Raw genomic sequence first — 23047 nt, 5'->3', positions numbered from 1 at the left:
AAGTAGATTTTATCTTTTTAGAGTAATTTTATATTTACAGCAAAATTGAGTGGAAAGTAGAGATTTCCATTACACTCCCTGCTTCCACATGCACAGACTCCCCCATTATCAACATCCCCCACCAAAGAGGTACATTTGTGACAACTGATAGACCTATACTGACACACCAGTATCACCCAAAGCCCATAGTTTACATTACAGTTCACTCCTTTGCACATTCTATGATTTGTGACAAAATTACAGTAATCCACCTCTGTCGTGTCAGAACAGCTTCTGAGCCCTAGAAATCCTCTGTGCTCTGCCCCTTCATCCCTCACTTTCCTCAAACCCTGGTCACTATGGATCTTTTCACTGTCTGCATAATTTTGCCTTTTCCAGAATGTCATAGAGTTGGAATCATACAGTATGTGAAAATGAAAGTGAAGTCACTCAGTCGTGTCTGACTCTTTGCAACCCCATGGACTGTAACCTACTAGGCTCCTCTGTCCATGGGATTTTCCAGGCAAGAATACTGGAGTGGGTTGCCATTTCCTTCTCCAGGAGATCTTCCAAACGCAGGGATTGAACCTGGGTCTCCCACATTGTAGGCAGACGCTTTATATCTGAGCCACTAGGAAAGTCCAAGAGTTGGCTTCCTTCACTTTGTAATATGTATTTAAGGTTCCTTCTAGCTTTTCATGGCTTGATTGGTTTGGTTTTAGGGCTTTTTTTTTTTTTTTGCTACAGCAGCAATATGTGAGATCTTAGTTCACCAACCAGGGATCAAACCCATGCCCCTAGCATTAGAAGCTCAGAGTCTTAACTGCTGGACCTCCGGGGAAGTCCCTTAAGATGACACTTCTGATGATCTCAATTAGTTCTCCTTATTTCTGGGAGAGAACCCACAAATTCATTGTTTCAGTTCTGACTGCAATTAAACTTATCAGGGGAGATCATGTCATATCCGGCATTATCATTTTTTTTTTCTTTTTTTGACCTCTCCCAGCTTCTTGCTTCATTAAGAGGGCAGATGACTTAAGATGGACTATTCTGATTTTTTTATGCTATGACTATCTCATAATCTAGCTCCAGATTCAGAGCACTCTTCACTACAAAGTTGGGCCTCTGCTTTAAAATAGTCTAGAACCATGACACTATAGTTCTATGGTGTAAGGGCTTCCCTTGTGGCTAAGATGGTGAAGAATCCGCCTGGAATGCAGGAGACCCAGGTTTGATTTCTGGGTCGGGAAGATCCCCTAGAGAAGGGAATGGCAACCCACACCAGTATTCTTCCCTGGAGAATCCCACGGACAGAGGAGCCTGGCGGGCTACAGTCCGTGGGGTTGCAGAGTCGGACACGACTAAGTAACTAACACTTTCACTTTCATGACACCATAAAACTCCTAGAAGAGAACATAGGCAAAATACTGACATAAATCTGTACCAATGTTTTTTCAGGTCAGTCTCCCAAGGCAATAGAAATAAAAGCAAAAATAAGAGAATAGCATTGAAAGATGTATATGACCATGTGTAAAATAGATGACCAGTGCACATTAGATGCACGAAGCAGGGCACCCAAAGCTGGTGCTCTGGGACAACCCAGAGGGATGAGGTAGGGAGCAAGGTGGGAAGGGGGTTCAGGATGGTAGGACACATGTATACCCATGGCTGTTTCATGTCAATGTATGGCAAAAACCACCACAATATTGTAAAGTAATTAGCCTCCAATTAAAATAAATAAAAAAAACAAGAGACATTACTTTGCCAACAAAGGTCCGTCTAGTCAAGGCTATAGTTTTTCTAGTGGTCTTGTATGGATGTGAGAGTTGGGCTGTGAAGAAAGCTGAGCGCCGAAGAATTGATGCTTTTGAACTGTGGTGTTGGAGAAGACTCTTGAGAGTCCCTTGGACTGCCAGGAGATCCAACCAATCCATTCTGAAGGAGATCAGTCCTGGGTGTTCTTTGGAAGGACTGATGCTAAAGCTGAAACTCCAGTACTGTGGCCACCTCATGTGAAGAGTTGACTCATTGGAAAAGACTCTGATGCTGGGAGGGATTGGGGGCAGGAGGAGAAGGGGACGACAGAGGATGAGATGGCTGGATGGCATCACTGACTCGATGGACATGAGTCTGAGTGAACTCCGGGAGTGGGTGATGGACAGGGAGGCCTGGCGTGCTGTGATTCATGGGGTCGCAAAGAGTCAGACACAACTGAACTGAGCGACTGAACTGAACTGAAAAAAAAAAACAAACAAATGGGGACCTAATCAAACTTGTAAGCCTTTACACAGCAAAGGAAACCATAAAAAAAAATGAAAAGACAATCTACAAATGAGAGAAAATATTTGCAAATGATGTAACCAACAATGGCTTAATTTCCAAACAGCTCAAACAACCCAGTAACCACAACAACAAAAAGACCCAATCAAAAAATGGGCAGAGGATTTAAAGAGACATTTCTCCAGAGAAGACATACAAATGGACAACAGGCACATGAAAAGATGCTCAGCGTCGCTAATTATTAGAGAAATGCAAATCAAAATTACAATGAGGTACGACCTCACACTGGTCAGAATGACTATCATCAAAAAGTCTACAGATAACAAATGCTGGATAAGATGTGGAAAAAAGGGAACCCTCCTACACTGATGGTAGGAATGTAAATTGGTGCAGCCACTATGGAGAACAGTATGGAGATACCTCAAAAAAAGAAGATACTGTGGAAGTGGAAAGTCAGTTCCACCCTGAGTACCTCCCAGGATGGACAAACATACGGTGAACCTCAGATCTGTATGACGAGAAATCGCATAAATATTACTTTTAAATGTGAGTGCCATTTAAAATGTGTAGACTTTTTGATGATGGCCATTCTGACCAGCGTGAAGTCATACCTCATTGTACATTTGTTCTGACTAGTGTGAGGTGGTACCTCCTTGTAGTTTTGATTTTATTCTCTAATAATTAGAAACACTGAGCATCTTTTTATGTGCCCGTTGGCCATCTGTATGTCTTCTTTGGAGAAATGTCTATTTAGGTCTTCTGTTCAGTTTTCAAATGTCTGTTTAGGTCTTCTGCCCATTTGCTTTCCTCATTAAGGACTCCTGGCACTTCTGCACTACATACTAAATAAGCAATGAATAACTTAGAAATGGAATCGAAGTCTAGTTTCACATACGCAAGTCCGACAGCCTCTCAGAACACCTGGGCAGCCCTTCACCCTCCTGCTAACTCTCAGCCAAGTGTCAATGTCGAGCAAGGTTTACTCTGCTAGGTTCTCTGCTGGGATGACTGCCAACAGGCAGAAAGAAATCATATTGGGGCAAAGATTAATATCTGACCCCCAGGTGAGATTACTTTTAGGTAATGAATCAGCATGATTTCTTTGAAATCAGCATAAATATGAGAGGGAACATCATTTACCATGAAAAACATTCACCAGGGAATTAGGAAAGTGACCTTTGGGTAAACTACTTAAACCGTCAGCTTCCATGTTACCATTTTTTAGAGCAAAGGCATGTTTATTTTAAATACCAACACTTTGCCCATGACCTTACCCCCAGTGGGTCACTGGAAGCTTTAAGAGGTGTGATGACCTGACATTCTCCAGCCTGGACTCCTCTCCCAGAACACACACGCACACCCGTCTCCTCTCTGATGCACGCACGCACGCACACACACACACACACCCATCTCCTCTCTGATGCCCTCTCCTGTGAGTCTCCTCTGTTTCTTCCCCTCTGGCCATGCTTCCCTCCCTGCAGCAGAGGGAGGCACACCCACATCAGGACACTTGCACCTGCCCTTCACCCAGCTCAGTGCTCCTTCCATGGTCATCACTCTACCCGGTCACTCAAGCCAGGAATCCACAGACTCTCCATCTATTTTCTGTCTCAGCCTTCACTTATATCCTTTATGCTAAGTTGCTTCAGTCGTGTCTGACTCTTTGTGATCCTATGGGCCATAGCCTGCCAGGCTTCTCTGTCCATGGGAGTCTCCAGGACACTGTGCACTATATCTTTCATAGCACATGTCATAGGACTTTTATTAGACTTCTCCCCTTGTTTGTTTGTTTTGTGCTCTGGCTTGTGCTCCCCCCAGGCCCCTAAATTATAAGCACCTTGAGGGTGAGAATTAGATTAACTTATTCCCTATTATCCTACCACCTAATGTGGAAGGAATGATGCTAAAGCTGAAACTCCAGTACTTTGGCCACCTCATGTGGAGAGTTGACTCATTGGAAAAGACTCTGATGCTGGGAGGGATTGGGGGCAGGAGGAAAAGGTGACGACGGAGGATGAGATGGCTGGATGGCATCACTGACTCGATGGCCATGAGTCTGAGTGAACTCCAGGAGTTGTTGATGGACAGGGAGGCCTAACGTGACATGACTGAGCGACTGAACTGAACTGAACTGAGCACGGTACCTGATACCTAACAGGTACTCGATACATAATTGTTAAATACGTAAATGAATTTGGATAAATGACCTACTTGATCAGCCCACTGATTATGAGCAGAACTATACAGCTTCTCCATCACGTTGTGGTCGTGACAACAGGGAGGGAGGAGCACGTGGCACCTGTCACTAGGCAACAAGGCAAAGGGAGAGACAGAACATCTGGCACCCGAGGTGGTAGCCTGGAATCTGTGGGGAGGTGCCAAAGAGGACCAGTTTGGTGGAGCTTCCTCTGGAGCCTGAGTCTTAGCCAGGTGGCCCTCTGCTGCCCTTTCAAAAGCTAGATCATTCAGGGCCACCTACATAAGCCGCTCTCCACCTGGAAGAGATTCTTTGTGTTTCAAGGTGACTTCATGGGCCTGATAAGGTTTTTTCATTGTCAGTATCATTCAACAGGAAAATACCCTTTCCTGATAAAGAGAGAGACTTAGTAGAAATCCGAATGCTTTGACATTTTTAAGCCTGTGTTAAATTGAATTACTAATGTCTTTTGCAACTCCCGCTCAAAACTTTAGGATAAATGGACAAACTAAGTTCAGTTCAGCCCTAGTCGTGTCCAACTTTTTGTGACCCCATGGACTGCAGCATGCCAGGCTTCCCTGTCCATCACCAACTCCCAGAGCTTGCTTATACTCATGTCCATCGAGTTGGTGATGTCATCCAACCATCTCATCCTCTTTTGTCCCCTTCTCCTGCCTTCAGTCTTTCCCAGAATCAGGGTCTTTTCCAATGAGTAAGCACTTTGCATCAGGTGGCCAAAGTATTAGAGCTTCCACTTCAGCATCAGTCCTTCCAATGAATTTTTAGGACTGATTCCTTTAGGATTGACTGGTTTGATCTTCTTGCAGTCCAAGGGACAAACTAAATGCACAGATAATTTTTAACAGATGACACACAAAAGCCTCCACAAAGAGAGGTGTGTGTATGTGTCTTCTTTCCAGCATTTATAATTATTATACGTTCATGAACAAACTTAGGGTTACCTTAACCCTTAACATATTCATATTAACCTTAACATATTCATAGAGAAAGGACAGCAGCTTTTTTTGTTTGTTTACAAAAAACAAATGGTTTTTGTACTTATAGTAAAAGTAGAACTCATTGGTGGGCGTGACTAAGGAGAGAACGGCGCCAAGGCTCTCATAAGTGCAGAGCCGTCATTTGTCCAGGGGCCATCACTAGGGATTATTTGACCTCACAGTCATTGGGGATGAGCCACTTTTCTGCCACTGTGCTTTTTTCAAACTCCTCCACATGAAACTTAGTAAATCCCCACTTCTTGGAGATGCGGATCTTCTGACTGCCAGGGAACTTGAACTTGGCCCTGCAGAGGGCCTCAGTCACATGCTCCTTGTTCTGCACGTTGGTGCAGATAGACATAAAGAGTTGGCCGGTGTGGACCCTGGCTACTTCACCTTGGGGCTTTCCAAAGGCAACACACATACCTGTCTGGAGCCTAGACTGGGGCCAGCGTGCCAGTCATGAATGTCCACTGGAAAGGGCTGTCTCCAAGGTCCCTTAGGGCAAACTGTTCAGACAACAGGCTGCACGCACTACTGAGGAGGCTGCTGTCTGCAGCCACTGCCCACCGGGTTCCAGGGGCAGAGGAGTACAGGGCTGGAAAAGCAGTTCATTTTTATAAAACCCTTCCAGATCAAGCCATTTTGATGGAAATTTCATATGCCATTCAAGAACGCTGCACTTTTGCCTGTTGAGATATTCTATATTTTTTCAGCTTTTTGACTTAGTAGTTGGAGATGTCAACCTCATTTATGGCATCTGGCATGTGCCCAGTCCCTCCTATGGCAATATTCCTACTTTGATGGAGAAATGCTAGTCCTGATCAAAGTCAATTTGGGGTTCATTGAGAGGAAAGTCTCACCATTTTCTCATGTGACTTTTGTGTCTGCAATGCCTAACAAGCTAATGCCTAATCAGCTAATATTAGAAGACCTGTAAGGTAAGAGTCTACACAGAGAAATATCTTCAAATAGGCTGCTCTGTTTAAACTCACCTTTGGCTGAACTTTCTATTCACATTTTTTTCTTCATTGATCTTCATCATAAAAATGTTTCTAACTCAACATTAAAATAATCATTATGGAAGATCTTAATTAATAGTGAAATGTCATCATCATTGCAGATATTATCTGTTTGTGGTACCATATCACTCCTGAGTTTAATAAGAACATTGAAAATGTTATTCATTCAATGTGGAATCTTAGAAAATAATACAAACCAACTCATTTACAAAACAGACCAGATTCACAGACATAGAAAACAAACACAGTTAGCAAAGGGGAAAGGGGAGGGAGAGGGATAAATTAGGGGTAGGGGATTTATAGATCAGATCAGATCAGTCGCTCAGTCATGTCCGACTCTTTGAGACCCCATGAATCGAAGCACGCCAGGCCTCCCTGTCCATCACCAACTCCCGGAGTTCACTCAGACTCACGTCCATCGAGTCAGTGATGCCATCCAGCCATCTCATCCTCTGTCGTCCCCTTCTCCTCCTGCCCCCAATCCCTCCCAGCATCAGAGTCTTTTCCAATGAGTCAACTCTTTGCATGAGGTGGCCAAAGTACTGGAGTTTCAGCTTCAGCATCATTCCCTCCAAAAATATCCCAGGGCTGATCTCCTTCAGAATGGATTGGTTGGATCTCCTGGCAGTCCAAGGGACTCTCAAGAGTCTTCTCCAACACCACAGTTCAAAAGCATCAATTCTTCGGCGCTCAGCCTTCTTCACAGTCCAACTCTCACATCCATACATGACCACAGGAAAAACCATAACCTTGACTAGATGGACCTTTGTTGGCAAAGTAATGTCTCTGCTTTTGAATACACACCAATATATATAAAATAGATAACCAACAAGGATTTACTATATAGCACAAAGAACTATATTCAATATCTTATAATAACTTATAATGGAAAATAATCTGAAAAGGAATACATATATACATATAACTGAGTCACTTAAAACTAACACAATATTGTAAGTCAACTGTAAGTTCAATTCTAAAAAATTTTAAAAATAGGACTTCCCTGGTGCTCCAGTGGATAAGAATCCACCTGCCAATACAGGGGACAATGTTTCAATCCCTGGTCTGGGAAGATTCCATTGCCTTGGGGCAGCTAAGCCTGTGCAAAACTACTGAGCCCATGCTCTAGAGTCGCACGACAAAACTCTAGCGCTGCAAGTAGCGAAGCCCGTGCACCTAAAGCTCGCGTGCTCCACAAGAGAAGTCGCCCCGGGGAGAAGCCCTCACACCACAGCTAGAGAGCAGCCCCCACTCGCCACGACTAGAGAAAGCCCACATGCAGCAACAAAGACACAGTGCAGCCAGAAATAAAGAAAAGAAAAGAAACTGTTATTCATCCATAGCTGGATCATCTGCCTCTCTCGAATTCGCAACAGGGTACAGTGAACCTTGCTTCCATCACTGCCCACAAGCACCCTGGTGATCCACACCTGGTCTCTAAGGTACCCCCTCCGGCTGATGGCGCTGGCTGCCGAGGCTCCCTCCCCCACAGAACCAGGCCTCCCGAAGGAGGGACCTGGCAGCGGCCGCCTTCCAGGGGAACTGGCCAGTGAGGATGTGAATGGTTCTGGAAAACCCCAGTCTACTCTGTGGAAGCTTCTTCTCCAGCACTCAAACTCCAAGACTTGAAGTCATGTGTTAAACCACACTTCTAAAGTGTATTCTTTTAAGCATTCCAACATTTGCATCATCAATTTTCTAGACATAGAAGATAAACAAACCAGCATGAGTTTAATTCCACAAATTCCAAAATGCTTGAGTCTGACAGCACTATAATGCAGTAACTCATTTGTCTCCCAAATTGATAACTCCCTGGAGATATGTAAAGAAGCAAATGGATATGTGATTTTACCTATAGAACAGGGACATCAGAAAAACTCATCTAAATATGCCCTTCAGCCCACACCTTTGCACTGACTAGCAGTCCAACATCAGTTATTTTAACTAATTAGGAAAACATTTTGATCCAACAGTACTTTATGCATGGTGGGGAGGGTGGGACTCAGTAAATATTTGTCTAGTGTTATTGCTGGCAAGGCTAGTTAGGCACGTGTTGAATACAGAGCACAATTCTAGACTTGGTGGTGGGAAGAAACAAAAATGATGAGAAGCTATGGTCTGTGCAAGCACAGGCTCGTCGCCACGTGTCCTTCTGTCTGGGGAGCTGACAGGGTTTATGAGGCTGCTCAGCCCCCAACTCATTAGGAGTGAGTCAAGTACTAGGCGTAGAGTTGGCCAAGAAACTGGTTTATCAGCTTCCATGAGTTGCATATGAGGACTTTTAAACCTTTCTTATATAGTTATCAACACAGTGCCCTTCCACAAAAAATAAAGTCCCATTGAGGGATCCACAGGAACGCATCACAAACTCCACTCCATGACTCTCCCTGCCTCATTTTAAAGCCCAAGTGATGCTCTTCTTTTAAACAGAAGATGCTGACGCTCATCCTTGGCAGGAACACCCAGGTTAAGGACTAGGAGCCCAGGTCAGCCTAAGGAACGATGAAGTAAGGGCTCTGCAAGGTAGTACTGGAGTAATAGAGTTGTTCTCTCCAGGCTGTAGTGCACCTAAGAATTGCCTGGGAATCCCGCTGACACGCGGATGCAATAAACCTCAGGTGGCCCTGGGACTCTGCATTTGTAACAAGCTCGAAGGTGATACTGGTCCTAGAACCACATTTTGAGCAGCTTGCTTTTGAAAATACCCTGGGAACATAAATTAATTGTTCTGCAGTGGAGCTCAGAAAGAGAAGAGCAGGTGAAAATAATACCAGAACTCCCAAATGATCCCATAAATGTATCATTCACCAGAAAAGACTCCTTGTTTCAGTATATGTAAATAAAACAGGCAATACACATAGATTTTTTTAAAGCAAGCTTATTAACTGTTTTTACCATCAGAGCCTACGGCTGTTATAACATAGATAGTGCAATGTATTCATAATCCTATCTTATTTCAAATTAGTGCCTATTTCGCCCCTAATAAGCTTCGCCACTTTCAGCTTCACTCCTAGAAATGATAACTCAGAAGTGCAGAGTGTTCTTTTTACTTTAGATATTTATCTTGTAAATAAATACAGACAGGGGCCGCCAGAAATCTCTTAAAGGGTCCAGGCTGTTAGTCAGCCTCAGTTCTTGTATCAGCAGTGCTACTAATTAGCTGGTTACAACCACAGGCCTCCTCAGCCTCAGCAGTGAGAGCCTTAGAAAAGATGAACCCCCACCCCCGCCATCAATCCAGGCCCCCGACCACCTTTGATTCTTTGAGGTCACCAATGGCAAACATTTAACAACTTGATTTGAGTGGATTACCTTGGATTTTCTAGAAGGCCCCCTTTCTTGCATATTGGTCTCCCAGGCTTGTCCTGCAGCAGGTCCGGGACCCCCAGGGCAGCCAGCGCCGTCTACTCATTTTACGGTGTCGACCGCCCCCTGCAGGCGCTCCCCGGGACTGACTCGCCTAGTGGTCTGCGAAGGTCTTGGAAATACAGACACTCTTTCCTCCAAGTAGATGCTGGGCACAGGAAAGAGCAGAACAGAAAATAAGTGTCTTTTTCAGAAGAGGAGCGACAAAAGCCAACTAATAAAGACCCAGAGGGGAGGAAGGGCCCTCAGGGGTCGGAAAAGGGAAGAACAGGAGGCGAGTCTTAGCTGTCCCAACAGCAGCATCTGTAAAGGGAGCTTTGTTTATGTACTACCTAATCCTCTAGCTCTTTGCTTCCTGCACATTGCTTATCAGAATCTTGGGATTTTCCGAGGCAGAATATGCATACTCTATTATGTTACTACCATAACAGAGTACATTTTGACCAGAAAGCTTTATATCCCTCATTATGTGTAGGTAAATGATTGTTCAGTGCTTGTCTATAGAAAAGTTAAACGATCCTCAGTAAGCTGAATATTATCTTCCCATTTTCCCTCACTCAAGGCATAAGAAATTACTATAATTTACCACGGCACAAAGGTAATAAAAGTGGATAGAAGCTGTCTTTTCAACATCTAAGCACATTTCTGGGAGAGCTTTTGACTGCCAACAGCCCTAATTATTACCATCTTTGTACCTAATTGATTTAGTCACAGTCCATGTGGTCATCTGAGTACTGTTTGATTCTGATGATAAAGGATTAATGGGCCATGTCTCCATTTTGCTCACAAATGCTTTAGAGTGTGTTTCTGCCTTGTATTGTAGGCAATTATGCTTTCTGTGCAGAATCTGTGAAGTTAATGATTCTTCACATTTCCTGAAAACCGTTTTTTTTTTTTTTTCCGTTTTGTTCAGATGAGTGGGTAGTTACTTTCTCTCTAAATATGAGTTTCAGAACCATTGTATTTCTACAGCTAAAGCAGATGTAAAGCATAGCCAATGAATGTGCATTCCTGTGTGTTTCATGAGACATCGAAATTTTAAGGACTTCCCTGGCACTCCAGTGATTAAGACTCCACACTTTCAATGCCGGAGGTGTGGGTTGCATCCTTGATTGGGGAAATAATATCCCACATGCCACTTTGGACAGGGCAAAATTAAATAAAAATATTTTTTTTTTAAATATTGTATTTCAAGTGCTTTTCCTGTGGTCCCCTCGTCTTTTTCATGCCTCAATTAAGCCATCAGTGTGGCTATAATGGTAGTGGCCAGTGAAGTGTTGGAACGGCAGGGGGCAGAGAAACAGAATCCAGTTACTGGAAACTACCTTCATCTTCCAGAGAGTCAGAAAAAGAGGACAGTCCCACTGCCCCTCGGCTCCTGCCTACCTCCCTTTTCCCTGACTACAGCACTGACCCACTCCGCAGGGAGATGGAATATTCGAGCAGCCTCAGACAATGGTGCCTAAGCAGCCCTCGAGCCCACACCCATGAGTACATTCTTGGTATTTATATGCATTACAAGTTGATCACCATGCTAAAGTCTAATAATCATCCCTCAGCGTACAAAGTACAAAGTTACTACAATATTATTGACTGTATTCCGTATATAGGGGCTTCCCTCATAACTCAGTCGGTAAAGAATCTGCCTGCAGTGCAGGAGACCCGGATTCAATTCCTGGGTAGAGAAGATCCTCTTGAAAAGGAAATGGCAACCCACTCCAGTATTTTCACCTGGAGAATCCCATAGACAGAGGAGCCTGGCGGTCTACAGTCCATAGGATCACAAGAGTCAGACACGACTTAGCGACTAAACCACCACCACCATTCTGTATGTGGTATGTTACATCCCTGTGACTTATTTATTTTATAACTGGAAGTCTGTACTCGTAATCCCCTTCACATTTGTTACCCAACCCTCTACTCTCCCCTCTGACAATCACCCATTTGTTCTCTGTATCTATGCATCTGTCTCTGTTTTGATTTGTTTGTTCCTTTGTTTTTTAAGACTCCACATATAAATGAAATCAGATAGTATTTGTCTTTCCCTGTGTAACGTTTCATTTAGCATAGTACCCTCCAGATCCATCCATTTTCGTGGCAATTGGCAGGTTCATTCCTTTTTCTGGCTGAGTAGTATTCCATTGTGTGTGTATGTGTATACATATATAAAACACATCTTTATCCATTCGTCTGTTGATGGGCACTTGGGTTGGTATTGTAGATAATGCTGCAGCGAACATAAGTGTGCATATATCTTTTCAAATTAGTGTTTTCATTTTATTCGGGTAAGCACCCAGGAATGGACTTGCTGTATCACAAATATATGCTTAAGGCATGCATTACTCGTTGCCACAGACACAGACCCTGCTTCATCATGGCAGCAGTTTAAAAATCTGGAGATTAACTTGGTTCTCCTTATTCTCAGGTGTGAACATAGTTCCAACATTCAGCTTTGGACTAGGTGAGAAATCACGTTATTAGTTTCTTCTATATTCTAACCCGTTCATTGTCTGAAGGTGGAATTCTTTTTTAATTAAATTTTTACCTTGGCATAGTGTAGATTCCCATATAGTATTAAAAATAATACAGGGAGATGCCCTGTCTCTTTACACAGATTCCTCTGATGAAAACATCCTGCAGAACTGCAGTACAATATCACAGCCAGGATGCCGACGTAGTCAAAATACAAAACCTTTCACCATGCTCTGAGGATTCCTCCAGGCTGTGCTGAGTGGTCTTGCGTGATAAGGGTATATCACAGTTTGTTTAGTCATTCAACTGTTGAAGGACATCTGGGCTGTTCCCAGTTTATTACGGATAAAGCTGTGATAACATTCCTGTGCGGAGAAGGCAATGGCACCCCACTCCAGTACTCTTGCCTGGAAAATCCCATGGACGGAGGAGCCTGGTAGGCTGCAGTCCATGGGGTCTCTAGGAGTCGGACACAAGTGAGCGACTTCTCTTTCACTTTTCACTTTCATGCACTGGAGAAGGAAATGGCAACCCACTCCAGTGTTCTTGCCTAGAGAATCCCAGGGACGGGGAAGCCTGGTGGGCTGCCGTCTCTGGGGTCACACAGAGTCGGGACACGACTGAAGTGACTTAGCAGTAGCAGCAGCAGCAACATTCCTGTGGAGGCTTTTCAGTGAATATAGGCTTCATTTCTCTAAGATAAATTCCCAGGAATACAATGGTTAGTCATATAATAGTTGCATGTTTCATTTTTGAAGGAGCTGTCATACTATTTTTTAGAGTGGCTGAACCATTTTATATTCCCACGAGCAACCCACGAGTCATTCTGTTTCTTTAAATCCTCCTCAGTATTTGTGGTCATTGTTTTTTCTTACATTAGTCATTCTGATTGGTGTGTAGGGCTTTCTCATGGATTTCATTTGCGTTTCCTCAGTGGCATTTGATGTTGACTTTTTTCTTGGGCTTATTTGTGAAATGTCTCTTTCCATCTTTTGCCCATTTGTTGATTGGGCTTTGGGGGTTGGGTTTTAAAGGTACTTTTTTTTTTAGTAGAAATTATAAGTTCTTTGTCTTATGTGTGATGTTCAAATATCTTCTCATGTCTAGCTTTTTTTTTTTTTTACTTTAATCATCTTTCACAGAGAAAAAGCTTTTGATTTGTGCCAAATCTAAGAACGTAGTCTAGAACCCCAAAGATTTTCTTTAATGTTTTTCTCCCCCTAAAATCTACTTTACATTGAAGTCCAGGATCCATTTTTAGTTTATTCTTGTGTAAGGTATGAGACTTAAAGTTCAAAGTAAATATCTATGGATGTTTACTCCAACACCATTTATGAAAAGGCTGTATTTCCTTCTCGAATTGCTTTTGCACTTTAGTCAATAATCAATTGGACATATTTCTGTTGGTTTATTTCTAGATTCTCCATTCTGTTCCATTGATCTATGTGTCAAACTCCCCACAAAAACAATAGAGTAAATCTCACTTTACTTAAAAATTATTTTAGCTACTCTAGTTCCTTTAACTTTCGTGTAAATTTTACAACAGTCTTGTCTATATCTACAAAAGTATGTGATGTTGATAGGAAATGCATTAAACCTGCATATCAATTTGGGGGAAATTGGCATCTTGACTATGTTGAGTATTTAAATTCACAAATATGGTATACATCTGGATTTATCTAAATCTTCTTTGATTTCTTCACTGATTTCATCACTGATTTCATCAGTGTTGCTTAGTTGAGTAAGAGCAAGTCCTGCACGTTTTGTTTACAACATGTGGTCAGACTACACCTAAGTATTTTAAAATGATTGTAAATGGTGTTGCATATCTACTTTCAGTGTTCATATGTTCAGGCTGGTATTTAGAAATACAGTTGATTTTTGCAGCATCTTATATCCTGTGACTTTGCTAAATTTACTTACTAGTTCAGGGATTTTTGGCAGATTGCTTGGGGTTCTCTATGTTGGCAATCATGTCACCTACGATAGGCACGGTTTTATTTCTTCTCTCCTGATGTGTGTGCTTTTTGTTTCCTTACTGCACGGTCTAGGACTTCTAGCACAATGTTGAGTAAGAATGGTGAGAGTGGACACCCTTGCCTTGTTGCTAGCTGTAGGTTTTTTGTAGATAATCTTTGTCAAATTGAGGGCGTTCCCTTTTATTTCTATTTTTCTGAGAGGTTTTATAACGAATGAGTTGTTGTCAAATGCATTTTCTGCATCAGTCGGTAAGATTGTGTAATTTTCCCCCTTTAGCTTATTAATAAGGTGGATTACATTGACTGATTTTCTTAAACCAGCCTTGCATCTCTGCAAGTAGAATACCCCATCTAAGTAAAATAAACTTGACCTGCTCTTGGTATATAATTCTTTATATATGTTGCTGAATTCTATTTGCCAGCATTTTGTTAAGGACATTTCTGTCTTTATTCACAAGATCTGTGGTTTTCTTTTTCTGCTTTTGGTATCAGGGTAATGCTAGCTTCATAAAATGAGTCAGGAAACATTAACTTCCCTTCTGTTTTCTAGAAAAGATTTTGTATAATTGGTTTTAATTTGGTTTTAAATTTTGGTAGAATTCTCCTGTGAAAACACCTGGGCTGGATATTTTTTTCGGGTGAGTTTTTAATTAAAAATTTGATATATTTATGAGTTACAGCTCTGTTGACTGTTTAATATTTGGTGAATTCGGTCCTTTGTGTTTTTCAAAGAATTGGTCCATTCCATCTAAACTGTCGAATTTATCTGTGTCCAGTCATTCATAGTATCCCTTTGTTATCATTTTTGCGTCTGCAGTGATGTACTTTGTCTCATTCCTCATAATGGTGATTTGTGTCTTCTTTTATTCATTGTTAGGCAAGAGTTTGTCGATTTTATTGATCTTTTCAAAGAATCACTCTTTGTTTCACTGATTTTCTATATTGTTTTTCTCTTTTCAATTTCACTGATTTTTGCCCTTATCTCTGTAATTTTCTTCCTTTTTTAAGAATTGACATGGACCATTTTTCGTCTTTATTGAATTTGTTACAGTATTGTTTCTGGTTGGGTTTTTTTTTTTAATGTTTTGGTTTTCTGGCCACGAGGCATGCGGGATCTTAGCTCCCCGACCAGGGATTGACCCTGCACCCCCTGCATTGGAAGGTGAGGTCCTATCCACTGGACCACTAGGGAAGTCCCTCTTCCTTTTTTCAAGTTTATTTTGCTCTTTTCAAGATTCAGGTGGTAAAACTTATTGGTCTGAGACTTTTCTTCTTGTCTAACTTACGAATTTAGTGCCATCGATTTTCCTCTCTGCATTGCTTCAGCTATGCCCCCACAAAATTTGATATGTTGTATTTCAATTTTCCTTCAGTCCAGTGTATTTTTAGATTTCCATTTCCTCTTAGATCCACAAGGTATTTAGCTTTGGGTGTTTAGCGTCCATGTGTTTAGAGATATTCTTGTTATCTTTCTGTTTTTCAGTTCTCATGCAGCTCCACTGTGATCAGAGGGCATGCTGTATATGATATCAATTTTTTTTAATTGGTGGAAGCTTCATTTTATGGCCCAGAATATGGTCTACATTTATCTATGTCCCATGAATATTTGGAAAGAATGTGTAGTGTGGTCTTCTTGGATGAAGGATTCTCTAAATGACAGTTTGACTGTTGGTTGATAGAGTTGAGTCTTCTATTAATAATATATCCTTGCTGATTTTGTCAAGTTGCTCTATCAACTGATGAAAAGTGGTTGTTGAAGTCTCTAACTATAATGATGGATTTTTCCATCACTCAGTTCTATCAGTTTTTGCTTCACTTATTTTGCAATTCTGTCATTTAATTCACACATATTTGGGACTGTCTTCTTGATGTATCAACTCTTTAACCACTATGTAATATCCCTCTCTGCTCTGGTCATTTTCTTTACCACACGCTTTAATGGTAAAATTTCTTTATCTGATATTAATAGTCACTATTGTTTTCCTTTGATTACTGTTTGCATGGTACAACTTTTTCTCTTTTCGTTTTCAGTTTATATCTTTATATTTGAAGTATGTTCCTTCTTTTTATTGTTGTTCAGTCGCTCATTTGTGTCCGACTCTTTGCGACCCCAGGGACTGCAGCACACCAAGCTTCCCTGTCCTTCACTGTCTCCTAGAGTTTCACACTCACATCCACCGAGTCAGTGATGCATACCATCCAACCATTTCATCTTCTGTTGCTCCCTTTCCCTCCTGCCCTCAATCTTTCCCAGCATCAGGGTCTTTTCCAATGAGTCAGCTCTTCACATCAGGTGGCCAAATTATTGGAGCTTCAGCTTCAATATTAATCCTTCCAATGAATACTCAGGGTTGATTTCCTTTAGGATTGACTGGTTTGATCTCCTTGCTGTCCAAGGGACTCGCAAGAGTCTTCTCCAACACCACAGTTCAAAAGCATCAGTTCTTCAGTGCTCAGCTTTCTTTATGGTCTAACTCTCACATCCATACATGACTACTGGATAAACCATAGCTTTGACTATAGGAACCTTTGTCAGCAAAGTGATGTCTCTGCTTTTTAATATGCTGTCTAGGTTCATCATTAGACAGCTTATAGTTGGGTCATGTTCTTTAATCCTGCCTGCAACTCTTTTAATCCGTGCATTCAACTAGTTACATTTAATTTAATTACTATTTTAGGATTTAAGGCTTCCATTTGATTTTCTTAATTTTCTGATTTTCTGGTTAGTTTTTACTTTTTTGTTTCCCTGGGTTTTTTCCTGATTTGTTAGGGGAAACTTGAATATTGTTTAGAATTCCATTTTGATATATCGGTAGTGTTTTTTAGTGTACCTTCTTGTATAGCTTTTTAGTGGTAGTTTTAGGAATTATAACTTATCATGGTGTATCGGAATCATCATTCTTACCAGTCTGAGTGAGGTGTGGAAACCGTGCCTCCAGTCACAGCAGTCATTGTCTGAAATGGTTCTGTCTTATGTGAGATTGGGTCAAAATGTGAGCATTTGTATTGTATAGCTAAAGCCAAAGAGCCAAGTCAGGATGGGATCTACCATAAATTAGTCATGTTACATCATAATATAATTATCTAAGCACTTTTTTATTTGAGAAAGGGGCATCTTTTCCTAGTCTGTACAGGAGTACTGCATAGGTGAGAAGCAGCCCTAAATGTCTAGGAACCATGTTTACATTTGGTTACAATATACTTGCCCAATACGTAATAGCTTTCTGAGCTAAAACTTAGTTGAATTGGTCATACAAAAAGAATATGGCCACCTACCTAAGCCCAACTTAGAACCAAAACTAGGTAACTGCCACAAATAAGAAGCAAATACAAAAAGCCAAGAAAATTTAATTTCCATCTAAAGGAATGCAGATGTAATTGTAGAATCAATACTGGTAATATTTTAGAAACCATAGGGAAAGTGCCAGAAAAGAAGTAAATATTATCTCAGTTTTCTAAAGAAAGGATTCTAAAAATTCCAGATAGTTGATCTAATGTAAATCCCTGGGGCAACTTCAGAATGGATTTTTAAATAGATGGTTTATGATGATTTAGAAAAGAAGGAGCCAGCATAGACTGACTAAAAAGGAACATATAGGACTGCCTATATTTTTCCTCTCTGAACTGGTTGAGACATATCAGAGGAATGGAACTGCATTCAAAACATTTACACAGTAGATCCCAATAGGCTTGCAGGAAAAAACTGACATCAGAGAAGCATGGGCTGGGTCACAGAGATACACGATAAAGAGCCTGACAAAGACTGTGCTGTTAATGGACTGAGCCAACTCCAAAGACAATGGATTTGCCCGATCCTAGTCAATCATTTTACAGGTGATGGGGTAAGAAAATACGTGGCACGCTTATGGGGAAGCCACAAGGTAGTTAAGATGACAGAAATTAGATAGGCCAAGCTTCCAATTCTAAGTTTACAAACTCATCAGCCTCAGTTTCCTCATCTATAAAATAGGAATAATAATGCTTCATAACTGTTAGATTGATTCATAATATTGGTGTGCTAACTGAATAAGACATTGAAGGTAAAGCACAGAACTTCATAACACTCACTGACTTGGGTTTTATTACACTTGCTTCTGCTATCATATCTGCTGATGACACAACCAGCAAGAATAGCTGACGTGGACTTGCCTGGCGGCACAGTGGATGGGAATCCACCCGCCAATGTGGATTTGATCCCTGTTCTGGGAAGATTCCACTTGCTGTGGAACAACTAAGCCCTCGACCTGCAACTACTGAGCTCGTGTGCCGCAACTTCTAAAACCCACGCAGCCTGGACCCTGTGCTCCACAACAAGAGAAGCCATCACAATGAGAAGCTGCTCACCGCAACCAAGAGCAGCCTCCACTCGCTGCAACTAGAGAAAGCCCACTCACAGCAATGAGGACCCAGTGCGACCAAAAAAAAAGAGGAACAGAGCGCATATATTGCATACATTGTATGGGGTTGATGGGATAAACCTTGGTGTCAATTTCACAGGAAGAAAACGATCAAAAATCGTTAACAACTTAACATCCTTTGAGGTGAGGATCTAAAAGCTGTCCGAAGGCATGTACACATTGCTTCATTTAAAATGGATAACCAACAAGGTCCTACTGTATAGAACATGGAACTCTATTCAATGTTATGTGGCAGCCTGGATGAGAAGGGAGTTTGGGGGACTCACATATATGTATGGCTGAGTCCCTTTGCTGTCTACCTGAAACTATCACGACATTGTTAATCAGCTATACTCCAATAAGCTTATTGGAGTATATAATAAGTTTAAAAAATAATAAATAAATAAAAGTTGTCCAAAGGAAGCTTACCAGAAGCCGAAAGGGTGACTACAAGCCAAACAATAATTCCAAAGCTTTTTAGACTTCACCCCAAGATGATTTTCTACAGAACAGAAAGCAATAGCCATTCTGTATTCCACTCTTGTCAGCACATATTTGAAAGGTTGAGTTTGGATCCAGGTACTCTGTTGTCAAAGAAAAAATAACAAATTGGACCCACTTTAGAGATGAGTTATCAAGTTATCAAGGAGCACCTACAAATCTTGACATACAAGGACCAGACGAAGGAGGACGTGTCACCAGGAGAAGGGAGGCTTAGCTAGGGCTTGACACCTGTGTTCTAAACAACTGAAGACTCACACATGGACGGGAGGGAGGTCTTCCTTGAGACCTTCTGAAAGGCTAGAAGTGAGTGTAGACACAGAGCATCCAACAAGGGGGATTAGAAGAAAACCAGCACTAAAAGAATTATTTAAGACTGTCTTTAGTTGCGTTTTTCTCTTCCTCGAGTTAAGTCAGAATGTGAAGCACTTTATGAAAAAATCTATCAAAAGACTTTCACACAGGCTTTAATGACTCCGATTTATCAGTGTCAGCTTACATCTGTGTAAGAACATCTCTTCTGCCCCAACACTTTTTAAATTGAAAGAAACACTCTCCCTTCAGCTCAAAGCAGCATTTACATCCCTCCTTAGAATTAGGACTCTTTACTAACTGGTACATTTGAATTGTCATCCTGTCTTCCTTAGTGATGACATTATTTCTTTCCTTAACCAGTTCATAGACTGACACTCCTGTCAACAGTCTTTCTATAATCTCTAACTGCTTGTAGAATTATTTTCCTGGATGTCTTAATCGTGGCAATCCAATTTAGTCTCAATGTTACTGTATCAAGTTTTAATTACATTACTGTTTTGCAATCACTAGAGCAGTAAAATTATACTCAGATTTATTACTATGCTTTTCACCAAACGATAGAAGTATTTTTCTGTTTTCAGCCATAGCAATAATAGTTCCTGAAATACTACATTATTGGGTGTCCCTAAAACTTACCTTAAATGATCAATAGAGTATCTTTTTGGAGGAAAAATAATGACAGTTTGTTTTTATTATATTGGTCCCCAAAGTTGCTGGTAGCTTGATTGCTAAGAAATGAAATAGAAAAGTTAAGTACTTCTGTTAAAGTAAGATTTCTACTTTCGAGTATATACTCAAAAGAATTGAAAGCAGGGACTCAAACAGATATTTGTACACAGTGTTATAGCAGTGTTATTCACAATAGCTAACAGGTAGAAGCAACCCAAGTGTCTGTTGATGGATGAATGAATAAACAAAATGTGGTGAATAGATTGATGGAATATTATTAAGTAATATTAAAGCAAGGAAATTCTGACACATGCTGCAACATGGATGAACCTTGAAGACATTATGCTAAGCAAAACAAGCCAAACACTATGATTCCACTTATGTGAGGTACTTAAGAGTCATCGAACTCATAGAGACAGAAAGTAAGATGGTCAGGGAAGGAGGGATGGGGAGTTAGTGTTCAATGGGTACAGAGTTTCAGTTTAAGATGATGATACAGTTTTGTGGTTAGATGATGGTGACAGTTGTACAACCCTGTAAAAGTTCTTAATGCTACCCAACTGTACACTTAAAAATGGATGATGAAATATTCAGTTCAGTTCAGTTCAATTGTTCAGTCGTGTCCGACTATTTGCAACCCCATGAATTGCAGCACGCCAGGCCTCCCTGTCCATCACCAACTCCCGGAGTTCACCCAAACCCCTGTCCACCAAATCGGTGATGCCATCCAGCCTTCTCATCCTCTGTCGTCCCCTTCTCTTCCTGCCCCCAATCCCTCCCAGCACCAGAGTTTTTTCCAATGAGTCAGCTCTTCGCATGAGGTGGCCAAAGTATTGGCGTTTCAGCTTTAGCATCAGTCCTTCCAAAGAACACCCAGGACTGATCTCCTTTAGAATGGACTGCTTGGATCTCTTTGCAGTCCCAGGGACTCTCAAGAGTCTTCTCCAATACCACAGTTCAAAAGCATCAATATTACTCAGCTATAAAAAAGAACACATTTGAGTCAGTGATAATGAGGTGGATGAACCCAGAGCCTAGGGTACAAAGTGAAGTCAGAAAGAGAAAGACAAATATTGTATATTAACACGTGTTTGGAACCTAGAAAGATGGTCCTGACGAACCTATTTGCAGGGCAGCAATGGAGATGCAGACACAAAGAACAGACTTGCAGACACAGCAGGGGAAGGAGAGGGCAGGATGCGTTGAGAGAGGAGCATGGAAACACACACATCACCACACGTAAGACAGAGAGCCCATGGGAATTTGCTGTGTGAAGCAGGGAGCTCAGCCCAGTGCTCTGTGACAACCTAGAGGGGTGGGAGAGGGTGGGATGTGGGAAGGAAGTTCAAGAGGGAGTGGACATATGTATACCTGTGGCTGATTCATGTTGATGTATGGCAGAAAAAAAACACAATATTATAAAGCAGTTATCCTCCAATTAGAATTAAAAAACAAACAAAAAATGGTTGAAATGGTGGGTTTTATGGTATTTATATTTGCCACAATGAGAGAGAGATGCTAATTATCCAGTAAATTCTCACAGCTCTAAGGGACTTTCCTTAGTTAAGGTGGTTAAGTCCAGCGGTTAAGACTCTGCCTTCCAATGCAGGGGCTGAGGGTTTCATCCCTGGGTGGGGAATTAAGATCCCAAATGGCAACCCACTCCAGTACTCTTGCCTGGAAAATTCCATGGACAGAAGAGCCTGGTAGGCTACAGTCCACAGGGTTGCAAAGAGTCGGACACGACTGAGCAACTTCACTTCATACCATGCGGTGGACTTCCTAGGTGGCGCCAGTGATAAAGAACCCACCTGCCAATGCAGGAGACATAAGAGACATGAGTTCAATCCCTGGGTCAGGAAGACTCCCTGGAGGAGGGCATAGCAACCCACTCTAGTATTCTTGCTTGGAGAATCCCATGGATAGAGGAGCCTGGCAGGCTACAGTCCATGGGGTCGCAAAGAGGCAGACATGACTGAGCAACTAAGCACACACACCCACTCCAGTATTCTTGCCTGGAGAATCCCATGGACAGAGGAGCCTGGCGGGCTACAGTCCATAGTCAGACAAGACTGAAGGGACTTAGCACGGACGCAGGCATGCCATGCGGTGCTGCCAAGAGAAAGAAAAATGCTCACAGCTCTATAAGGTGGTATTGTTCTCTGTTTTAAACAAGGAGGAAGCGTGGCTTCCCCAGTACCATGGAGCCAACTGAGATTCGAAGCCAGCTTGTTATAACACGGAGCCAAGTTCAGCAGAGCAAGTTCCCCGCTGTGAAACTGCTTGATCGAATCCTGGTCTCTTGCATAGCAGACGGATTCTTTACCGCTGAGCCACCAGGGAAGTCCACTAAGGGCAACTGCCACTCCACAAATCTCGTTTCTCTTTGAATTATTTTAATCAATTTAGTGATCATTTTGGTCCTAATCAAGCTAAAGGGAAGAGAATTGTAGGAATCATTTTGAGGTGATACGTAAGACTTGTTTTTATAAAACTGACTACCCGGAACCAAAGAAAGCAAAAGAGCCCCGTGCTGCAGCTGCTGTTCAGTTCTAGGCGGGATCTGCCTTCACGGACATGTGCGTGTACTCACACAGACCTCCTTGGATGCTAAAAGCATAGAGCTCCCAAATTCCTGCATGCAAGTCTTTGAAGCAATTCTTTGTGTATGAAGCACTGTATCCTCAGTCAGCCATCAATAAAACTCTGCTGAGCACATCTGAATATTCAGAAAGGTTCTTTCCTTACTGCTCCCAAAGAGAGAATCAATTCCCCTGGGTCTATATAACATGATGAGAGGAGTTAATGTCCTGCTTAGGGCTTCCCTGGTGGCTCAGACAGTAAAGAATCTGCCTGCAATGCGGGAAACCTA

The 23047-nt window shown here is 41.8% G+C and overlaps 1 protein-coding gene and 1 non-coding gene across 8 annotated transcripts in view; one reads left to right on the top strand and one right to left on the bottom strand.

The window, feature by feature from the left end:
• The window catches only part of DLGAP1 (DLG associated protein 1), a 788387-nt gene that overhangs the window by 600612 nt on the left and 164728 nt on the right, over positions 1–23047 (top strand). The gene's annotated exons all lie outside the window — the stretch shown is intronic.
• On the bottom strand, positions 5936–6064 carry LOC113883083. Its single transcript, XR_003508565.1, has one exon. It is a non-coding gene; the product is annotated as a small nucleolar RNA SNORA70 (small nucleolar RNA).

The sequence above is a fragment of the Bos indicus x Bos taurus genome, chromosome 24 (assembly GCF_003369695.1).
Source record: "Bos indicus x Bos taurus breed Angus x Brahman F1 hybrid chromosome 24, Bos_hybrid_MaternalHap_v2.0, whole genome shotgun sequence".
Taxonomy (NCBI): Eukaryota; Metazoa; Chordata; class Mammalia; order Artiodactyla; family Bovidae; genus Bos; species Bos indicus x Bos taurus.
This window is presented reverse-complemented; position numbering and strand designations above follow the sequence as displayed.